The sequence below is a fragment of the Carcharodon carcharias genome, chromosome 1 (assembly GCF_017639515.1).
Source record: "Carcharodon carcharias isolate sCarCar2 chromosome 1, sCarCar2.pri, whole genome shotgun sequence".
NCBI lineage: Eukaryota > Metazoa > Chordata > Chondrichthyes > Lamniformes > Lamnidae > Carcharodon > Carcharodon carcharias.
This window is the reverse complement of record NC_054467.1, coordinates 223,799,257-223,822,802: the sequence shown is the minus strand read 5'-3', so window position 1 is coordinate 223,822,802 and position 23,546 is coordinate 223,799,257. Positions and strand designations below refer to the sequence as shown.

Sequence of the window (23,546 nt, the reverse complement as noted above, 5' to 3'; positions counted from 1 at the left end):
TCACCCATGATTATTGCTGTCCCTTTATCACAAGCACCCAATATTTCTTCTTGTGTACTTAGTCCTACATTTGTGGCTACTATTAGGTGGCCTGTAGACACTCCCACTAGTAACTTCTTTCCCTTGCTATTCCTCATCTCCACCCAAACCAATTCTACATCCTGATCTCCTGAACCGAGGTCATCTCTAACTATTGCACAAATGCCATCCATGATCAACAGTGCTACCCCTCCACCTTTACCCAGCTTCCTATTCTCTTTGAATGTCAGATACCCCTCAATAATCAGCACCCAACCCTTGTCGTCCTCCAGCCACATCTCTGTAATGGCTATGAGATCATATTTCTTTACTTCAACGTGCGCTATCAATTCATTTGCTTTGTTATGAATGCTACGCACACTCAGATACAAATCCTTTAGTATTGTCTTTTTGTTATCTTTGTAATAACTTTGACTGTTGGTGTATTCTTAGGTTTTTTTTTCTCTTTGTCCCTTACTGCCATTCTCTGATCCTCATTTCCTATATTACTATTTTGCTCTCCTGCCTTGATTTGCAGCATCTACCCAAGCTTGATCCCTCACCTCCTTGTTTAGTTTAGAACCCCTCTACTCCCCTAGTTATGCGGCTCGCTAGAATACCGGTCCGAGTACGGTTCAGGTGTAGACCATCCCAAAGGTACAGTCCCCACTTTCCCCAGTACTGATGCTAGTGCCCCATGAATCGGAATCCACTTCTCCCACACCAGTCTTTGAGCCACATATTAATTTCCCTAATCTTATTTGCCTACCCCAATTTGCACATGGCTCACCTTTGAGGTTCTGCTTCTTAATTTGGTGCCTAGCTTCTCATACTGACTATGCAAAACCCCTTTCCTCATCCTGCCTATGTTGGTACCTACATGAACCAAGACAACTGGATCTTCCCCCTCCTACTGTGAGTTTTTCTCTAGCCCTGAACAAATGTCCCAAACCCTGGCACTGGACAGGCAACACAGCCATCTGGACTCTTTGCTGCAGAGAAGTGTCAATTCCTGTCACTATGCTGCCCCGAGCAATAACTACGTTACTTTGTACTCCCCCTTGCTTGAATGGCTTGCTGTACCACAGTGCCATGGTGAGTCAGCTCATCCACCCTGCAGTTCCCACTCTCATCCAAACAAACTAAAAGAACCTCAAAGCTGTTAGACAACTGCAGAGGCAGACACTCCTACCAGCTGGATCCCCTTACCTGCCTCGGCTGCAGTAAAACTCTCCTGCCTCTGACCACCTTCCAAATCAGAAGACCCTATGCTAAGGGGTGTGACTGCCTCCTGGTACAAAGTGTCCAGGTAACTTTCCCTCCCTGACGTGTCGCAGTATCTGCAGCTCGGCCTCCAGCTCAATGACTCTGAGCTGAAGCTCCTCAGGCTGCAGACCGTTACTGCAGATGCGTTTGTCCTCAATCACACTGGTATCCAGGAGCTTCCACGTGCTGCAGCCACGACACATGACCTGTCCTACCATCCTTATGTCTATTAATTAACTACTTAATTACTTCATTCAATTATTTTATCTATTCTACTAATATTATCACAAATTCCTGTACTATTTTAAACCTTTGAAATAGAATAGACAGTAACCACCCGCCAGATATTTGCCAGATACTCACCAAAGAGCTAGCTTCTTCCCATGTAGCAGAGCAAGAACTTGTTCCTACAGGGTGAAAAAGTTAGAAAAAGCAAAGGAGCCCCTCCCTCCACCCCTCCCTGAATTTCGTGATCAGTAAAGTGATCACCAAAGTGAGCTCTGAAGAAGAGTCATACGGACTTGAAATGTTAAGTCTGTTTCTCTTTCCACAGATGCTGCCAGACTAGAACCACTCCAAACCAAGCCGATTTGGGGTGTTTCAGAAAACTGGTTGAATTCAGACCAGTTCCAGGCTCAGGTATGTTTTGGGTTGAGTGGCACCAATTTTTTTTTTTAATAAAAAATGGTTGCAATCCAAATTTTCTTCTAAAGTATCTATGATAATTTTTAACAGTTAACACCTGGGAATTGCTGAGAGCAGATCCAATTGTTTGCCTATTTTTGTTCAAATATAGCATTTCTGTCCCTCAGTTTGTGTGTCATGCTAATATGGGAATATATTTGTTGCCTGAACCTAGCTAGTGTCATGGGGCTGAGTGATTTCTTCTCTTCTCCACTGCTAGTTGCTTTTATGCAATACCTTGCTCTTTTGGTTGCTAGGAAACAGATTACTGCAACAGGCAGTTGCATGAATCAAAGAATCTCAGAGCACTGAAGGGAGGCCCTTTGGCCCATCACGCCTGTGCTGCCTCTTTGAAAGAACTGTCCAATTTGGTCCCACAGCCCAGCTTTTTCCCCACAACTTCACAAATTAGTCATCTTCAAGTAGATGTCTAATTGCCCTTATAAAAGTTTGTATGGAATCTAATTGCACAACCCTTTGAGGTAGTGCATTCCAGATCTTATCAACCTGCTGTGTGAAAATAATTTCTCCTCTAGTTATTATTATTTTAAAACTATGACCTCTGATTACTGACCCATTTTCCAGAGGGAACCAATTTTTCCTACTATTTCTATCAAAACCCCTCATAATTTTGAATACCTCTATTTGATCTACCCTTAACCTTCTCTGCTCTGAGGAGAACAGTCCCAGCTTTTCCCTTCTCTCCACTTAATCGAGCTCCCTCATCCTTAGAATCATCCTGGTAAACCTCCTCTCTATTCTTGGCAGATCACAAGATCCCTTCAGAAAGTATGATTCCAGAATTGTATACTATACTCCAACTGAGACCTAACCAGTGTTTTCTAAAAGTTTAGCATGCCTCCCTAGTTTTTGTATTCAGTTCCCCTTGTCAAGCCAAGTATCCCAAACACATTCTTAACTGGCTTCTCAACTTTTCTTGCCACCTTGAGAGATTCCTGAATATGGACTCTCAAGTCCCTCTGCACTCCCTTTTTTCAAATTAGTACCATATAGATTATACTTTCTCAAGTGTCACCGGGCACTGTTTCCCACAAACAAGATGCTGCTATCAAGATAAAAAGATGTTCTGCCTATCACAGAAATAATGTAATGAATTTCCGTGCCAGTGCGATGCCAGGTACATCCCAACAACTGGCAAATCATATCAAACAGCATGTTCCTTTGGCTGTTCACAATAGGTAGAGCACTGACTGCACTTAACCAACCCATGCCTGCAAAACCGAGAACAAAATGCCCAATATGAGATGTGATTGGATAGAATTTGCTGAAAATCGCAAGTGTGCCAAGAATTACACAAGCAGTCAATTTAAGATTATCGGTTTGGTTTGCAATGTGGCTCACTTAGGCTTGCTAGCAGTTACATATGTAGGGACCTGACCTCTGTAGGCAAAAGGAATATGTCCAGACATTGCACCTTTCTGGAATAGATAAAAGCATGGAGGACATTAGTTCCCTGGTGCATTTGTCATGGCAGCATTTCAACCAATCAGAGCCAGCGTGCCAACCAATCAGTACCCCTTTACTTATGCAGTATAAATTGTTGTCCCCTTTGAAATTTGGCATTCTCGTCTGTCCCAGTGAATGCTAGATGAAAAGCTTCAGCAGCATGTCTCTTTTTTTTCAGCAATACTCAAATTCTGTCCTGCTAAGTTTCCTGACTAGTTTTGGTCTCTTCACTTAAGGAGGATATACTTGCATTGGAGGTAGTTCAGAGAAGGTTCATTCAGCAGATTCCTGAGCTAAGGGGTTGGCTTATGAAGAAAGATTGAGCAGGTTATGCCCATACTCATTGGAGTTCTGAAGAATGAGAGGTGATCTTATTGAAACATATAAGATCTTGAGGGGACTTGGCAGGGTAGATGCTGGGATGATGTTTTCCATTGTTGGGGAGTCTATAACTATGGAGCACAGTTTAAAAATAATGGGTCTCCCATTTAAGATGAAGATGCAGAGGACTTTGTAATTCTCTTCCATGGAGAGCAGTGGAGGCTGCATCATTAAATATGTTCAAGGGTGAGTTTGACTGACAAGGGAGTTGAGGGTTAAGGTAGGAAAGTGGAGTTAAGGTCAATCAACCATAATCTTATTGAATGGAGGAGCAAGCTCGAGCGGCCAAATTTTTCTATCTTCCTATTTTTTATGATCTAATGATCTCACCATGTTTTTTCCAGTTTATATCACTTCACAATTAGTTGCAATATATTGCATTTGCCATGTGTCATTCCATTTAACCATTTTTTCTATTTTCTCCTGAAGACTGCCACTTTTATTTTCACTATTTAATATGTTGCCAAATCTTGTATCATCCACAAATTTTGAAATTGTACTGTCACTACAGTACAATTTATGCATAACAGAAGAAGTAAAGGTCCTAATACTAACCTTTGGAGGACTGTATGCAGTGGAGTCTGCCAATCAGTAGACACATCTGTTCACCACTGCATCCTGCCTCTTATGTCTCAACCAAATCGACCAAATTCATAACCAGGATATTACTGTCCCTTCAACGCTGTGTGTTTCTATTTTCCGAATAAGCCTGTTAAGTTACAGCATGGACTTGATGGCCAAATGGCCTATTCCTATGGCCTGATGACTCTGACTATGCAGTACTTTAGCCTTTTGAAAGTCCATGCATGTATCTACTGCACTACCTTCATCTACCTTCTTTCTTCACCAAAAAACACAAATCAGCTTAGTCAGACACCATCTGCCTGTAACAAACCCATGCTAACTATCTCTTATTAATCCATGCTTCTCCGAGTCAGACTGAATTTGCCCTCAACTAGGTTCTCTTGTAGTTTTCTCACCACTGATGTTAGACTGATTGGCATGTAGTTGCAGGTTTAATCTCTCCTTTTTTGAACAAGAATGTAATGTTTGCAATATTTTAATCCTTTGGCACGACTCCATTACCCAAGGGGTATTGAAAAATTATTGTTCTGCTGTCTCTGCCCGAGATTCCCTCTGTAACCTGGGATGCAACCCATCAACACTGTGACTAGTTAACTTTGAGTGATGCCAACCTATATAACACTATTTAATTTTATTCTATCCAATGCCTCTACTTCCACCTGCCGTGACATTTAGTACATCCTGTTTTCTGAAGACAGATACAGAGTGCTCAGTCTGTGTCTCCATCATGGCTTCTGCTGCATCAAGATTTTCTTTCTTGTCCCTCCCTAATCAAGCCCACCATTCCTTCAACTGTCCTTTCACTTTTTAAATGTTTATAAAAGATTTTGAGTTCCCCTTTATATTACCTGCTAATTTTGTAACCATGGTCTTATTAGTTGGGCTTAAAATGTTTCATTCGCAGAATTTTGTTTATAAACATTCTTAATTTCATCCAGGGTATTCATTCATTAGGGCACATAATTGAGAATGTTATCCATGCCTGCAATGTGATTGTGTTCTTCACCCTAAGCATATACCAACAACAACTTGCATTTAGAAATCCTCCCAAGGCACTTCACAGGAGCTTTATCAAACAAAATTTTGACACTAAGCCATATAAGGAGATATTAAGACAGATAACTAGTCAAAGAGTTAAACTTTAAGAAGTATCTTAATGGAAGAGAGAGAGAGACATGGAAAGGTTTAGGAAGGTAATTCCAGAGCTCCAAGCCTAGGCAGCTGAAGGCTTGGCTGCCAATAGTGGAGTGATGAAAACCAGAAGTGCAAGAGCCCAAAATCAGAAGGATGAAGTTTAGGAATGGCTGATGTCATGGGGTGATTTAAAAATGAGAATTTTAAAAGCGAGTGATCCAGGAGCCAGTGTGGATCAGCGAGCATTGCGTGTTTGGCATATGGTACTTGTTGCAAGTTGGGGCGTTGGCAGCAGAACTTTGGATGAGCTCAAGGTTATGGGGAATGTAAGATGAGAGACTGGACTGGAGAGCATTGGAATAATCGAGTGTAAAGGTAACAAAGGCATTCTTACGATCCCCATAGAGACTGATCACTTTTTAAAAGAGATGAATTTCCCAGTGACTGACAGAAATAACCAAAGGGCAAGATTTCATATTTTAAGATTTTGTAACAGAAGCCAGCTAAAATCAATGTAGATCAAACATTACCTAACAGGCAACCAATATACCAAACTCAAGAAAAGATACTTCAGTATTAATTAGTTAATGCAATCGTGATACATTTTACAACTCCATTGTCTGTGCATTGCATTTTTGGCAGATGTATAGCAATACACGATTAAGTCTGAAGTTACTCCTAGTTTTCCAGCAGGTTCATTTCTCTCTACCATACCAAGCTGAATCTTCAAGTCCTTCGAAAATTATTCCACTCAGCCTGAGAATTCCAGAGCCCACTTTGATCAGCTAGGCCCTCCTCAACGACAGCTTGCCCCTTAAATCACCAAAACTCCCGTCTGCAATGTCCTCTTCTTTTTAAACAGAAGACCAGCTTTTACAAGCATTGTGCTTTGTTGTTAACTCAAACAGTTCACCCTGCTTTTCCCAGTAATGGCTTTGCTGCTTCTCCACACAGTAGCATCTGCCTTCTCTTTCTCTCTCTCTCTCTCTCTCTCTTTCTCTCGCTCTCTCTGGGCCTATATCCTAAAAGCAGCTGTCCCTTTTTTGCCAAGTTTTGTGAAAACTATCAATTTATTTTCAATAGGTTTCAATTTGGGTTTCTTTCCTCGTGACAACTAGATCACATGGGCCTGTCTCAGGAAAGAGGTTTAGTATGACCACCATCTCCCTATCCAGAACATTCTATTTCACTTTAAATTAAAGGAGACATTTTAAAACATTACCTTGTGAAGTCTAATATTCGTAACAGTGTGGATGAGGTTTCAGCAACAGATGAGCTGAGGCACAGGAATGTAACACCTTTTCAAAGACAACACAATCCTGAAATTCTACTGGTGTTCTACCATCATTTCAATGAAACACTGACTGGATGCCCTTGCAAATGGAAAGTTGTCTCAAGTGGTGTTCCACAGGGCTCGGTGTTGGGACCCTTGCTGTTTGTGTTATATATTAACGATTTGGATGTGAACATGGGGGGCACGATTGGGAAATTTGCAGATGACACAAAGATTGGTCAAGTAGTGGATAGTATAGAGGATAGCCATAATCTCCAAAACAATAGATGGGTTGGTGGAGTGGGCGGTAAAGTGGCAGATGGATTTTAACATAGAGAAGTGTGAGGTCATACATTTAGTGAGGTCAGACAGTTACAGGGATTACAAAATAAATGGGATATACTAAGAGGGGTAGATGAAGTGAGAGATCTTGGCGTACAAGTACACAGGTCCCTAAAGGCAGCAGTTCAAGTAGACAAGGTTTAAAGAAGGCATATGGAATGCTCTCCTTCATTGGCAGAGGCATAGAATATAAAAGTAAGGATATAATGTTGAAATTGTATAAAGCACTGGTGAGGCCACAACTGGTGTATTGTGTGCAAAAGTATCCTGAAGGCTGTCACCATCTGTCTTTCTAATCCATTAACTCTACCTGCCACTATGATGTCCAATTGCTTATACAACATCAAGTTGTTCAGAAGCAACAACATTCACATATAATCTCTAAAATTGAAGTCAACCTATCCAACTGCAATCTCCTTTTCCCATTCCCCTCTCTGGCTCTGGCTCCTCACTTAGGCTGAGGCAAGTTGTACACATTTTCATCACCTTGTTTGAGCTTGAGCTGAGCTCTAAACCCCACATTCTACCCACCAGCAAGGCTTTCACAATCTCCTTTACCCTACTCCTGCTGCAGAAATCTTCCTCTGTGCCTTTGGCATCTCTTGTGTTCAAATAATCCAGTTATCTCCATGCCAGCCTCCTGAATTTCATCCTACATAAAACACACCTGCCAAAATAATACCATCCACGTCTCATTCTGTAGTAAGTCTCGTTCCCCAGTAACCTTGTCCCTCCTAAGTTCCATTGTCTTCCCGTCCCTCAAACATTGAAACTGAAAACCTTTTGCTTGTCCATAAAATTTTTGAAATGGCACCACCTCTTTCTTCGCAATTTCTGCTGGCTTTATGCACCCATGTGCATTCTACTTCTCTGATTTTGGTCTCCTTTTTTAAAAATTATTCATTCATGGGATATGAACGTCATTGGGAAGAGCAGCAGTTTTGCCGATCTCAAATTGCCTTTGAGAAGGTGGTATTGTGCCTCTTTCTTGAATCGTGCGATGTAAGTGTAGGTAGATCCACAGTGAGCCTTTAATTTCCTGAGTTTGTGGTCTGTGCTTTCCCTGAAATCCTCTGCTTTGCCATCTCTCTTCAACTGATCTGGCAATTGGGTGTGCGTTTGGAGGAGAAATTGAGGAATATAGTAAGAAGGCAGCTTAGTGACTTTGATTTCTGAAAAAGTGGCAACCTTTTGCTGATTAGTTTCTTAAAAATTGATGTACGTTCTCATAACCTGCATTAATTTGGGATGGTCAGACAAGTGACTGTGCTGTCAATACGCTTTGATGAATAAACTTCTTTTTACTTTAATGCTACTTATATCAGTATGAAATTATCCTTTGCATTAAAAGCATCTACTGGTTTGGGCAGTTTCCTGATTCTGTTCCTAAACAGTGTCAGTTCTGATGCTGCTAACAGCAAGCGTTTTCGTTTTCTGCAATATGAAGTACCACAATCAGTTTTCACATAATTAGTTTTTGTCATATTTAACACACAATGACTCACTGGATAAATGCACCATCTGCTGTCGTACTAACTCTCTCGGATCAAGAAGACTAAAGACTTGATCCACGGCCTGTGCTGAGTTAGCCAGAGTCGCTGTAAGGGTGGTGCAATTAACTTCAATGCCCTGGGCTATGGGAGGAAAGAAAGGCTGGAATTATGGATTCTGGTCCTGTCTGGTTACTCCCTGCTAATAATTGTGCATATGTGAACATTGGATGGGTCAACAATTACTTTTCAGCCCTCCCCCATTTTGTGCCTCCCAAAATGGTCAAATATTCTGATGTTTTACTGCTGAGGCTTAGGTGTGATATATTTCTGCTTACATCAGGGTTACTGGAAGGTTGTTCATGCCCAGAGAACCTTTGCTCGAAAGTTAAGTTACTGTCTTCAGGCTATGAAGACAAAATATTCGAAGGAAAAATAAAATTGTTTGTTGATCTAATGGCACAGTTTTATGACACTATCTTATTAAAACCCTGGTTTAAAAAAAATGCCACTAAACCACTTCGAGTTTGATAGTATTCCTTTGTCAATAAATTATAAAACAGAAATTGCTGCAATTATGCAGATCTGTTCGTATCTAAAGAAAAAAGAAGTTTTAATGTAACATCAGTTTGTTTTCTCTTTGTCAGAGGTGTCAGATGTAGTTATTGTGTAATTCCAGCAGCTTCTGTTTGAATTCAGATCTCCAGAATTAGTGGTCTTTTTGTAGATATGGTCTAAATGATCTTGGGGAAGGTAGCAGGCAAAAGAAGTGAAAACTTGTGTTCTGACCTTGCAAAGGTGAAGCAAAATAAAATAGAAGCTTTTGCTTTAGCTTTTGATGCTGTCTCGTGCTTCATTCTCAAAAAATGTTAAAGAATAATGAACTTTAAGATGTTTGAATATTTTTGCCTTTCTTTCAAACCAACCTTGCGTGTCAATATTTGAATTGACTTGGATTGATGATTGCAGCTGTGCAATTGTATTGAATTATCACGAGCAGTAAAATACTTCTGTATTACCCTTGGATAATGTGCAGTGTCAGCTTAAGTGTCTGTAATGTCTTGGAATCTGCCTCCTGCAAACCAGTTGTCTCCATGATATCGTCAGTATTCCTTATTAAATAATTAGGTTTCTTTAAATAATTAGGTTTTAGGTGTTGGCAAAAGAAGAAAGGATGCTTGGGCGAATGTGAATGTGACAATACACAAGAAATACTGTGTTCTGATCAAGAGAAAATGTTTTTCTTTCTGGCATTTCAGATTTTCAGCATTTTGTATGTTTTGAATCTCTAAAAGGGATTCTTTCTCTCTGTCTCTTTCTTGATTATATGTGTTTCAGACAACTGGAAATGTTCCACCTAATTTTCATTAGCCCAAGGTGCAAACAGTTCTGTAATTTTTGATGCAATGTGTAAATGTTGTCATCCTGTTCAAAGTGGGGTTTAAGGCTTTACAGTGACATCGGTGCCAATTTAAGGATCACAGTCACAGAATTGTTGCAGCACAGGAGGAAGCCATTCGGCCCATCGTGCCTGCCACAACATTCCATAGGAGCAATTCACTTAGTACCACTCCCCTGTCTTCTCAATAGCCCTGCACATTCTTCCTTTTCAGATAATAACCCAATTCCCTCTTGAATGTATAGATTGAACCTGCTTCCACCACTCTCTCAGGCAGCATATTCCAGATCCTATACACTCGCTGCTTGAAAATAGTTTTCCTCACGTTGCCATTGCTTCTCTTGCCAATTACCTTAAATCACAGAAGAGTCATATCGACTCAAAACATTAACTCCGTTTCTCTATCCACAGATGCTGCCAGACTCACTGAGTCTTTCCAGGATTTTCTGTTTTTCTTTCAGATTTCCAGCATCCACAGTATTTTGATTTTACCTTAAATCTATGTCCCCTTGTTCTCGATGCTTCCACCAATGGGAATATTTTTTCTCTATCTACTCTGTCCAGACCCCTCATGATTTTGAGTACCTCTATCAGTTTTTTATTCTTTCACAGGATGTGGGCATTGCTGACTAGGCCAGCATTTGTTGCCATCCCTAGCTGCTCTTGAGAAGGGATGGGCAACTGGTGGAAGGATTGAGAACAAGAGGACACAGATTTAAAGTAATTAAGGTAAATATCCTCTCAACTTTCTCCAAGGAAAACAATCCCAGTTTCAACAATCTATCTTCATAACTGAAGTTCCTTAGCCTTTTGGATCAATCTGTGAATCTTTTCTGCATTTTGTCTAATGCCTTTGCATCCTTCCTTAAGTGTGGCACACACAACTGGATGCAATACGCCAGCTGAGGCTGAACCAGTGTTTTATACAAATTTAACGCAACTTCCTTGATTTTATACTCTTTACCCCTATGCATAAAATTCTGTATACTTTACTAACTGCTCTCTCAACCTGTCTTGCAACCTTCAATGATTCCTGCACATATATACTCGGGTCCCTCTGCTCCTGCACCCTCTTGAGAATTATCCCCTTTATTTTATATTGTCTCTCCATGTTCTTCCTTCAAAAATGCCACTTGTCTGTCCATTCCACCAACCTGTGTGTCCTTTTGAGAGGTGAGCTGGCAAGAGTGGACTATATCAGCTATTGAAAGGAAAAGGTGAGATGTCCTCCTGTGGCTATTCCCCTGCAAAACAGATATACCGATTTGGATACTGTTGAGGGGAATGGCCTCTCGGGGGAAAGCAGCAACAGCCACATTCGTTGCACCACTGTTGGCTCTGCTGCACAGGGGAGGAGTAAAAAGTGTGGGAATGCAATAGTTATAGGGGATTCAATTGTAAGGGGAATAGCTAGGCATTTATGTGGCCACAAACTTGACTCCAGGATGGTATTGCCTCACTGGTGCTAGGGTCAAGGATGTCCCAGAGCGGCTACAGGACATTCTGAAAGGGGAGGGCGAACAGCCAGTGGTTGTGGTACACATTGGTACAAATGACATAGGTTAAAAAGCAGAGATGAGGTCTTAAAAGCAGAACATAGGGAGTTAAGAAGTAAGTTGAAAAGTAGGACCTCAAAGGTAGTGATCTCAGGATTACTACCAGTGCCACATGCTAGTCAGAGTAGAAATAGCAGGATATATTGGATGAATACGTGGCTGAAGAGATGGTGTGAGGGGGAGGGTTTCAGATTCCTAGGACATTGGGACTGGTCCTGGGGGAGGTGGGACCAGTGCAAACTGGATGGGTTACACCTGAGCAGGACCGGGACGGATGTCCTAGGGGGAATATTTGCTAGAGTGGTTGGGGAGGGTTTAAACTAAAATGATGGGGATGGGAACCTATGCAAGGAGTCAGAGGAAGGGGAATCAAGGACAAGAACAAAAGACAGAAAGGGTAATAAGAAAAGTGATAGAGAAATCAAGGGCAAGAATCAAACAGGGCCTCAGTGAAAAATAGTGGGAACAAGACAAGTAATGTTAAAAAGACAAGCCTTAAGGCTTTGTGCCTTAACACGAGGAGCATTCGCAATAAAGTGGATGAATTAACCGTGCAAATAGATGTAAACAGGAAGATATAGTCGGGATTACGGCGATATGGCTGCAGGGTGACCAGGGATGGGAACTGAACATCCAGGGGCATTCAGTGTTTAGGAAGGACAGACAAAAAGGAAAAGACGGTGGAGTTGCATTGCTGGTTAAAGAGGAAATTAACGCAATAGTGAGGAAAGATATTAGCTCCGATGATGTGGAATCTGTATGGGTAGAGCTGAGAAACACTAAGGGGCAAAAACATGTTAGTGGGGGCTGTATATTGACCCCCAAACTGTAGTGGTGATGTTGGGAATGGCGTTAAACAGGAGATTAGAGACGCTTGCAATAAAGGAACATCTGTAATTATAGGTGACTTTAATCTGCATATAGATTGGCAAATCAAATTAGTAACAATACCGTAGAGGAGGAATTCCTGGAGTATATATGGGATGTTTTTCTGGATCAATATGTTGAGGAACCAACTAAAGAACAGGCCATCCTAGACTGGTTATTATGTTATGAGAAAAGAATAATTGGCAATCTAGTTGTGCGAGGCCCCTTGGGGATGAGTGACCATAATATGATAAAATTCTTCATCAAGATGGAGAGTGACGTAGTTGATTTTGAGACCAGAGTCCTGAATCTTAATAAAGGAAATCACGGTGGTTTGAGGCACGAGTTGGCAATGATGGATTGGGAAACGTTACTTAAAAGATGATGGTGGATAGGCAATGGCAAACATTCAATGAGTGCATGGGTGAACTGCAACAATTGTTTATTCCTGTCTGGCGCAAAAGTAAAACAGGAAAGGTGGCCAAACCATGGCTTACAAGGGAAATTCGAGATAGTATTAGATTGGAGGAAGAGGCATACAAATTGACCAGAAAAAACAACAGACCTGAGGATTGGGAGCAGTTTAGAATTGAGCAAAGGAGGACATTAAGAAGGGGAAAATAGAGTACGAGAGTAAGCTTGCAGGGAACATAAAAATTGACTCTAAAAGTTTCAATAGGGATGTGAAGAGAAAAAGATTGGTGAAGACAAATGTAGGTCCCTTACAGTCAGAAGCAGGGGAATTTATAATGGGGAACAAAGGAACGGCTGACCAACTAAATACATACTTTGGTTCTGTCTTCACAAAGGAGGACACAAGTAACATACCAGAAATGTTGGGGAACACAGGGTTTAGTGAGAGGGAGGAACTGAAAGAAATCAGTATTAGTAGGGAAATGGTGTTGGGGAAATTGATGGGATTGAAGGCCGATAAATCCCGGGGGCCTTATATTCTACATCCCAGAGTATCTAAGGAAGTGGCCCAACAAATAGTGGGTGCATTGGTGGTCATCGTCCGAGATTCTATAGATGGTGGAACAGTTCCTACAGATTAGAGGGTAGCTAATGTAACCCCACTATTTAAAAAGGGAGGCAGAGAGAAAACAGGGAATTATAGACCAGTCAGCCTGACGTCGGTAGTGGGGAAAATTCTAGAGTCCATTATAAAAGATTTAATAGCTGAGCACGTGGAAAACAGTGGCAGAATCGGACAGAGTCAGCATGGATTTACGAAAGGGAAATCATGCTTGACAAATCTACTGGAATTTTTCGAGGATGTAACTAGTAGAGTTGATGAGGGGGAGCCAGTGGATGTGGTTTATTTGGACTTTCAGAAGGCTTTCAACAAAGTCCCGCATAAGAGATTGGCGTTTAAAATTAAAGTGCATGGGATTGGGGGTAGTATATTGAGATGGATAGAAAACTAGTTGGCAGACAGGAAACAAAGAGTAGGAATAAACGGGTCTTTTTCTGAATGGCTGGCAGTGACTAGTGGCGTATCGCAGGGATCGGTGCTGGGACCCCAGTTATTCACAATATATATTAATGATTTAGATGAGGGAACTAAATGTAATATCTCCAAATTTGCAGATGACACAAAGCTGAGTGAGAGGGTGAGCTGTGAGGAGGATGCAGAGATGCTTCAGTGTGATTTGGCCAAGCTGAGTGAGTGGGCAAATGCATGGCAGTTGCAGTATAATGTGGATAAATGTGAGGTTGTCCACTTTGGTAGCAAAAACAGGAAGGCAGAATATTATATGAATAGTTATAAATTGAGAGAGGGGAATGTGCAACGAGACCAGGGTGTCATGGTACACCAATCACTAAAGGTAAGTATGCAGATGCAGCAGGCAGTAAAGAAGGCAAATGGTATGTTGGCCTTCATAGCGAGAGGATTTGAGTACAGGAGCAGGGATGCCTTGCTGCAATTGTACAGGGCCTTGATGAGACTACACCTGGAATATTGTGTGCAGTTTTGGTCTCCTTATGAGGAAGGATATACTTGCTATAGAGGGAGTGCAGCGAAGGTTTACCAAGCTGATTCCTGGGATGGCGGGACTGACATATGAGGAGAGATTGAGTCGTTTAGGATTATATTTGCTGGAGTTCAGAAGAATGAGGGGGGATCGCATAGAAACTGATAAAATTCTAACAGGACTAGACAGGGTAGATGCAGGAAGGATATACCCGATGGTGGGAGAGTCCAGAACCAGGGGTCACAGTCTGAGGATACGGGGTAGACCATTTAGGATTGAAATGAGGAGAAATTTCTTCACCCAGAGAGTGGTGAGCCTCTGGAATTCGCTGCCACTGAAAGTAATTGAGGCCAAAACATTGTATGTTTTCAAGAAGGAATTAGATATAGCTCCTGGGAAGAAAGGGATCAAAGGATATGAGGAGAAAGTGGGAGCAGGCTATTGAGTTGGATGATCAACCATGATCATAATGAATGGCGGAGGAGGCTTGAAGGGCCGAATGGCCTACTCCTCCTATTTTGTATGTATGTTTCTGTGTATGTCCCCATAAAGAAAAAGGATGGTACTGCCAAATCTAAAGCCCCCTGGTTCTCCAGAAGCATACAGGGTAAGGTAAAGCAGAAAAAGAAAGCTGATGACAGTCACAAAAGACTTAATACTGTAGAAAGCCTAGATGAATATAGAAAGTACTGTGATGAAGTAAAAATGGGAATTAGGAAAGCAAAGAGAGGATATGAAGAAATATTGGCAGGTAAAATCAAAGAAAATCCTAAGATGTTTTAGCAGTGGGTTAATGCAGAAGGTGTGGGCAGGGTTCTCAATGAGTACTTTGTCTCTGTCTTCACAAAGGAGGGGGACGACTAAAAGCTAGTTCACAAGTACAAAAAGTAATCCAAAAGGTTTTATCTCTAGACGATTGAAATTCAGAAGTGAAGAAGTGACATTACAGTTATACAGAGTTGTGGTTGGACTATCCATCTGCAATATAGTGCTCAGTTTTGGGCACTTGGCTTCAGGAAGGATAAAAGCTGGAATAAAAACTGAAAAGCTGGTCTGACAGCTTCTGCGGACATAGAAACCGGATTAATGTTTTAGGTCTGCGACTTTTTATCAGAGCTGGGAAACTGGGAGAAGTTGGAAATGTGATAGGTTTTGAGTAAGTGTAAGGGTAAGGTGGCGGCGGGGGGGGGCAAGGGGAAAAAGTGGGGTAAAGAATAAAAGAAGTCAGTGATAGGGTGGAGATCAGGAAGATTAAATGACAGAAGGTTTCATGGTGCAAAGCCAAAGGGACTGGTAATGGGACAAGAAACAAAAAATGTGCCTAGTGGAGGTTTGAATGACAGGATCATGAATAGCTGCTGTTTGAAAGCAAACAAAGCAAAATGAGACAGAAACAGGAGTGAATAAAAAAAAAACCAAAAAAAAAGAAACAAATGAGGCCAGAGAATAAGATACAATATTGTTGAACTCAATGTTGAGTCTGGAAAGCTGTAAATAGCCGATTCGAAAGATGAGGTACTGTTCCCTGGGCTTGCGTTGAGCTTCATTGGAACACTGCAATCGGCCAAGGATAGAAAGGCCAGAGTGGGAGCAAGGTGGAGAATTAAAATGACAAGTGACTGGACGCTCAGGGTCATGCTTAAACTGAGTGGAGGTGTTCCACAAAGATGTCACCCAGTCTGCATTTGGTCTCTCCTTTGTAGAGGAGACCACATCGTGAGCAGCAAATACAGTATACTAAATTGAAAGAAGTAGAAGTACATCACTGTTTCACCTGAAAGGAGTGTTTGAGGCCTTGAATGGTGAGAAGGGAGGAGAAAGAATGGGTTTTGTATCTTCTGCACATGCATGGAAAGATGCCATAGGAAAGGTGACTGAGGAGTGGACCAATGTATTGCAGAGGAAACTGTCTGTTCGGCATGCTGACAGGGCAGGGAAGGGGAAGATGTGTTTGATGATTACATCCTGCTTGAGCTGCTGGAAATGGTGGAGGATGATCCTTTGAATATGGAGGTTGGTAGGATAGAAGGTGAGGTCAAGGGGAACCCTTATCATGGTTCTGGAAGGGAGAAGAAGGAGTGAGGGCAGAAGTGTGGGAATGAGTCAGACACGATTGAAGGCACTGTCAACCACAGAGGGGAGTAATGCTCAACTGAGGAAAAAGGAAGTGGATCAAAAACGCTTGTGAAGAAGATTTGGATCAGGAAGATCTGAACAAATGCAATGGAGATGGAGAAATTGGGAGGGTGGAATAGAGCCCTTTTGAAAATGGGGTGTGAGGAAGTGTAGTTGACATAGCTATGGAAGTCAGTGGTCTTATAGTGAATATTAGTTAATAGCCTATTTCCAGCAATGGAGACAGAGAAGTTGAGGAAGGGAAGAGAAGAGTCAGAGATGGACCATGTGAAGGTGAGACAATGGTTGAAATTGGAAGCAAAGTTGAAATTTTCCAGTTCAGGAAGTGGCGCCAATACCATCTTGAATGTGCCTGAAAAGAGGTGAGGGAAGAGACTTGAGTAAGACTGGAACAATGAACGTTCCCCTTGTCCTACAAAAAGATAACCATAGCTTAGGACCTGTGCAGGTACCTTTTATTTGGAGGAAGTGAGTGGAGTTGAAGGAGAATGAAGAGTTCAGTGTGAGAACGAGTTCAGCCAGGCAGGGGAGGGTGGTGGTTGGGGGGCTGATTGGGCATCCATTCAAGGAAGAAGAAGAGAGCTCTCAAACTGTCCTGGTGGGGGGTAAAGGAGTAGAGTGATTGGGTGTCCATGGCGAAGAGGAGCTGGTTAGGGCTGGAAAATTGGAGACTGTTAAAGTGACAGCAGATGTTTGAAGAGGCATGGATATAGTTGGGAAGAGACTAGAAAGGGGGGGAAGAAAAGTCAAAATAGGAAGAAATCAGTTAAGTGGGGCAGAAACGAGCTGAAACATGGTCGACCAGAGCTGTACTGTTTTTGGGCTTAGGGAAGAAGATAGAAATGGACTGTCTGGGATTGAGGGCCACGAGGTTAGGGGCCAGGAAGGGAAGATTTCCAGAGGGTGGTAACAGTTCCGAAAGCAATGGCTTGAAGTTTGACCCGGCAACATCTGTGGAGAGAAATAGAGTTAAAGTTTCAGGTCAAGGTGACCTATGAAGATATTGCCTGAACTGCTCAGTATTTCCAGAGTTTTTTTGTTTTAATTTCAGATTTCCAGCATCTGCAGTATTTTGCTTTGATTTGATGTTCGATGTTGGACTCATGGTCTTGGGGATTAGAGGAAGTGGCGGAGAATTGCTAGGTAAAGGTCAGTACACCAGATAACAAGGGCATAACCCTTGTCAGCAGGTTTTATGACAATGTTAGGACTGGACTTGAGAGAACAGAGTGCAGCAAGTTCAGAGGTAGGCAGGTTAAAGTGAGTGAGGAGAGATGATCAATATTAGGCCAGCAGTTCTGAATGATTAGATCTAGAGAGAGTAAGAGGTCAGTGGGAGGGATCCAGGTGAAAGAAGGATGCTGGAATCGGATAAGAGGATCCAATGTGCAGGAGGAGGACTCCTGGCTAAAGAAGTGAGTGCAGGGGCAATGGTGATAGAGAAGAGTTCAGTATTGTGCTAAGCCCTCAATTCATTGAGGTGGGGGCATAAAAAGGTGAAGCTGATGCCTTTGTTAAGGACAGATTTCAGAGTCAGAGAGGGGACAGAGGTTATTGTGAATACAGGCAAGGGTTAAGTTTGAAGAAGGGATGGGATCAGAGGGAAGTGAGGGGGAAGAAAGATCCAGAGGGGTGTTGGTACCCTTGAGTTGTTGAACCTTGTCATCCTTCACACCTGAAAGGAAGAAAACATATTACTATTTCAAGAAAGATATTTTGACCTTGGGAAGGGGCATTGCCGATTCAAAAAAATGATATCAAGGCTTAAAGAGTTAAATTATGAGGACAGATGGCAAACATTTGGTTTGAATTCCTTTATGTTTTGGAGGTTGAGAGGAGATCTAATTGAATTGTTTAAAACGATAGGCTAGAATCATCCCAGATTTACACACAATGCGGTAGCGGGCAGGAAAAAAGTCGTTTTACTTGCTGGCCACAATGGCGGGTTTTTGTACCGTATCGCTCCATCCCTGCCTCATTAATTATGCAGCCACAGGAAGCACGCTGTCTCGCTGGCAGGCAGCCTCTGATTTGCCTGCCACACTGGTTCCTCACGCAGGGCTTCATATTTAAACTGCAGCCGCACACTGTCGACAACTGCAGGGCTAGGGTTTGCTTGGGGAAAGGGAAGACGTGACCTCAAAATAAGGGAAGAGGCTGCAGGGTGAAGGCTGTACTCGGGAAGGGGGGTATCCCAGGGTGCGTGTGGGGGCACATTTGATCTGTGCAAATGGCCTCAAGATGGTGAGGGCTGAGGAGGCAGTCTCCAGAGCAGATGAGACCAGATGGAGATGTGAGGGTGTGTGTGAGAGAAAGTGAGTGGTGATGTCCCTTGAGCTGGCAGTGAGTGAGATGCCAGTGGATGTGCAATGGGTGAGTTTCGAGTGATAAGATGGCGCCTTACCCTGGCAGCATGGATGAGATCATTCATCCATTTTCTGTGCTGGAAGGCCGACCTTTTTTGTGCAGCATTGGCACTGATCACCTCCACCACTGCCTCCCAAGCTAGAGTGGTGAGACTGATGGGGCTCCTGCGGTCAGAGCAGGGGTAGAAGACATTGTAGCAGGCCTCCACGGTGTCCAGAAGGCATCCCAGGGATGCGTCACTGAATTGGGGGGGCTGCACTCCTCTTGGCTTATGGGGCTTATGTCTTTACCAGAGCAGTCCAGAGCTTTTTTTAAAATCATTGATTGGATGTGGGCATCGCTGGCTAGACCAGCATTCATTGCCCATCTCTAATTGCCCTTGAGAAGGCATTTTATTTTTTTAAAAGAAGTCAACCACACACATTGCTGTGGGTCTGGAGTCACATGTAGGCCAGACCAGGTAATGATGGCAGATTTCCTTCCCTAAAGTGAACCTATTAGTAAACCAGATGGGTTTTTATGACAATTTTTAATTCCATATCTTTTCCATTGAATTCAAATTTCACCATCTTCCATGGGAATCCAGGTCCCCAGAGCATTTCCCTGGGTCTCTGGATTACTAGTTGACCCCAGGTGTACTTCCAACCACACATCCATGCTATCAATAAGACCACCTATTTCCGCCTCCATACCATCACCCAACTTTTCCCCTTAGCTGATCTGCTGAAACCCTCTAGGCTTTGTTAGCTCTAAACCTGACTATTCCAATGCACACCTGGCTAGTCTGCCCTGTTCTAACCTCCGAAAACTTGAAATCATTGAGAACTCTGCTGCTCATGTCCAAACTTGCATCACCCCTGTATCTGTTGACTTATATTGGCTCCAAATTAAGCAACATCTTAATCTTTAAACTTCGCACCCTGGTTTTTAAATTTTTCCTTGGCTTCGCCTGTCCCTATCTCTGTAACCTCCTCCAGCCCTATAATCCCTTTGAGATAACTGTGCTCAGCTAATTCTAGCCTCTTCAGCATCCCTAATTTTAATTGCTGCACCATTGGTGGCCATGCCTTCAGCTGCAAAGGCCCTAAGCCCTGGAATTTCTTCCCTAACCTCTCTGCCTATCTACTTCTCTCTTTCCTCATTTAAGATGCTCCTTAAAACCTCTGTCTTTGTCCAAGCAAGTGGTCATCTGCTCAAATATCCCCTACGTGACTTGGTGTCGAATTTTGTTTGATAACTCTCATGTGAAGGCCACGGAGGGATTTTAAAACAGGACTATGTTAAAGGTAATAGATAAATTCAAGTTGTTAACAAAAATATAAATATTCTGCTTTGAAACCTGTTTTTTAAAAAAAGATTTAGGCAATGTCATTCTATATATTTACTTTTATTTAAGTAATTTATCCTCTGGCCATGTGGGTTACATTCTGGCCCATCTGCAAACCTGCTGATGGCAGCTGTCTATAAATAGCTGTAGTGATTTAAATCTTTGCCAACATGGCATCAGCTACGATTTAGTGAGGATTAGCCATGTTTATGTTGCTCTTCAGAGTCATGTGACTCATTGCTGCTGTCCTTCGTGCCAAGTGGTGTATGGGCTAATTCAGTTTGTCATTGGCCCTCTGTCCCTTGAATGGCTGTAACTGGTGGGATTAGCAGGAGCTTTGCAAAATACAAGGAGACGGCTTCAGCGTAGAAATGGAAACAAAAGCCACTCTTTCCAGAAAGGCTTCTCCTTTGTTTGAAAGTGCTGAGAGTTTGCCAGGACTTTTTTCAAGAGGAACTCAGCCTACTTTTTTGCTAAATCTTTTTAGTTTTCTCTCAAATAAATTGTTAAAGTGGACAATTATTGTAATGAATTTTGTTGGAGGGGTATAATTTGACTATAAAAATCTTGACTTTCAAAAATTAAAGGAATCTTTTTCCTAATTCCTTTAGAGAAGCCAACTTTTTTTTAAAAAACAAAAGTCCCCTGGAGCCCACTATGTTGCCTATGGATGCTGAGAAAGAGGTGCTCATTTTACTGAGTGATGTGTGTGTGTCTCAGTTTTATTGTCAGTTTTGAGTGCTGATCAGCTCACTCAGTGCGGAGCTGGAACAACCAGTAAAGTCCTGGCTCTGTATTTTGTTTGTGTTGCCTGTTAATGTTGGAGGAGTACTGGCTTGTGAATAGCTGCAGCACTATCCATGATGGAATAACATTCACTCACTGGGTGCTCATGCAGCCCTCCTAGTGACCAGTTTAGAGTAATGTTGGCAGAGGTCTGAGAGTAAGTCAACATCCACCCTCTCAAGTCCCTTGAGGATCTTACATGTTTCATAAGATCGCCTTTCATTCCTCAACCCTCATCCCAGGTATCAGTCGAGTGAACCACCTCTGAACTGCTAATGCAATTATGTCCTTTCTTAAATAAGGAGACCAAAACCATACACAGTACTCTAGATGTGGTCTCACCAATACCAAATATAATTGTAGCAAAACATCCTTATTTTTATATGTGCTACTGAATGACAGTTGAATTCAGATCACCCCTCAATCTTATGTATTCTGGTGAAAAGAGAACTAGTCTCACTAATTTTTACTCATGACTAAAAGCTTCTGCACCCTAATTCTTCATAAATTAGGACATCCAAAACAGGACACAATAATTTAACTGACCTGACATTCTAAAGAAGCGATAGTCCTTCTTCACATTCAATCGCATTCATATTCTCTATAGCTTGTCAGGGTCTATTTTAAGTTCCCAAAAGATGTGACTGTATTTTGAGAATTTATACTTGTTGCACTTTGCATAATTCCTCCTCCTCCTCACAGCTCACTAAGACAGACCTGACTCATTTGTACTGGTCTGGTATGGTCTCTGATTTTAGTAGAATATTATCAGGCCGACAAGGAATTAATTCAATCTCTGTGGCATTTTTTTTATTCCTTCATGAGACGTGCACATCCCTGGCTGGGCTAGCATTTCTTTCCCACCCTTGAGAAGGTGGTGGTCAGCTGCCTTCTTGAACTACTGTAGTCCCTGTGGTGTAGATACACCCACAGTGCTCTAAGGGAGGGAGTTCCAGGATTTTGATCTAGCGACAGTGGTATAGTTCCAAGTCAGAATGATGAGTGACTTGGAGGGGAACTTGCAAGTGGTGGTGTTCCGTGCATCTGCTGGCCTCAACCTTTTAGGTGGTAGATGCCACAGATTTGGAAGGCGCTGTCAAAGGAGCCTTGTTGAGTTTTTTTTATTCATATGGGCTTTGCTGGCTGGTTTATTGCCCATCCCTAGTTTCCCTTGTTCAGGGGCATTTAAGAGTCAACCGCATTGCAGTGGGTCTGGAGTCAGGCCAGATTTCCTTCCCTAAAGGATATTAGTGAGTCAGATGGGTTTTTATGACAATGGTTTCATCATTAGACTTTTAATTCCGGATTTTTATCGAATTCAAATTCCACCATTCTGCCATGGCTGGATTTGAACCCAGGTCCCCAGAACATTACCCTGGGTTACCAGTCCAGCGACAATACCATGATGCTATCACCATGCAGTGCATCTTCTATATAGCAAACATTGCCACCACTGTGTGTCGGTGGTCGGGGGAGTGAATGTTGAAAACAGTAGATGGGGTGCCAATCAAGTGGGTTGCTTTGCCCTGGACGGTGTCGAGCTTCTTGAGTGTTGTTGGAGCTGCACTCATCTAGGCAAGTGGGGAGTATTCCATCACACTCCTGACTTGTGCCTTGTAGGTGGGGAATCAGGAGGTGAGTCACTTGTCGCATTATTCCTAGCCTCTGACCTGCTCTTGTAGCCACAGTATTTACATAACTAATCCATTCAGTTACTGGTCTATGCTAATTCCCAGGATGTTGATAGTGGGGGATTCAGCAATGGTAATGCCATTAAATTCAAGGGGAGAAAGTTAGATTCTTTTCTGTTGGAGATGGTCATTACCTGCACTTGTGTGGTCAGAATGTTACTTGCCACTTATCAGCCCAAACCTGAATGTTGTCCTGGTCTTGCTGCATATGGACACAGACTGCTTCAGTACCTGAGGAGTTGCAAATAGCTCTTAACATATGCAATCATCACCGAACATTCCCACTTCTTACATTGTGATGGAGGGAAGGTCAATGATAAAGCAGCTGAAGATAGTTGGGCCTAGGGCACCACCCCAAGGAACACCTGCAGTGATGCCTTGGAGCTGGCCTCCCAAAAACCACAACCATCTTCCTTTGTGTTAGGTATGACTTCAACCAGTGAAGAGTTTTACTCCTGATACATATTGACTTCAATTTCGCTAGGGCTCCTTGATGCCACACTTGGTCAAATGCTGTCTTGATAACAAGGGTCATCAGTCTCACCTCACCTCTTGAGTTCATCTCTTTTGTCCATGTTTGGACCATGGCTATTAATGAGATCAGGAGCTGAATCACCCTGGCAGAACCAAAACTGGGCATCAGTGAGTGGGCTATTGCTGATTAAGTGTTGCTTGATAGAACTGTTGATGAACCCTTCCATCACTTTGCTGATAATCAAAAGTAGACTGAAGTATGGTAATTGGTTGGATTAGATTTGTCCTGCTGACCAGACCTTCCCTTGCTGGTGGTGATTTGCTCTC

General features: G+C 42.4%; 1 protein-coding gene across 5 annotated transcripts in view; it reads left to right on the top strand.

The window, feature by feature from the left end:
- The window catches only part of ctif (CBP80/20-dependent translation initiation factor), a 277,408-nt gene that overhangs the window by 69,360 nt on the left and 184,502 nt on the right, over positions 1-23,546 (top strand). Inside the window, exon 1 of one of the 5 annotated variants that reach the window (XM_041205967.1) lies at positions 1,888-1,923. The exons of 3 other annotated variants lie outside the window; for them this stretch is intronic. The gene's annotated coding sequence lies outside the window, so the exon portion shown is untranslated. Of the gene's footprint in view, positions 1-1,887; positions 1,924-10,641; positions 10,769-23,546 lie in introns of those variants that run through there. One more of the 5 variants, XM_041204360.1, reaches the window with a different exon arrangement.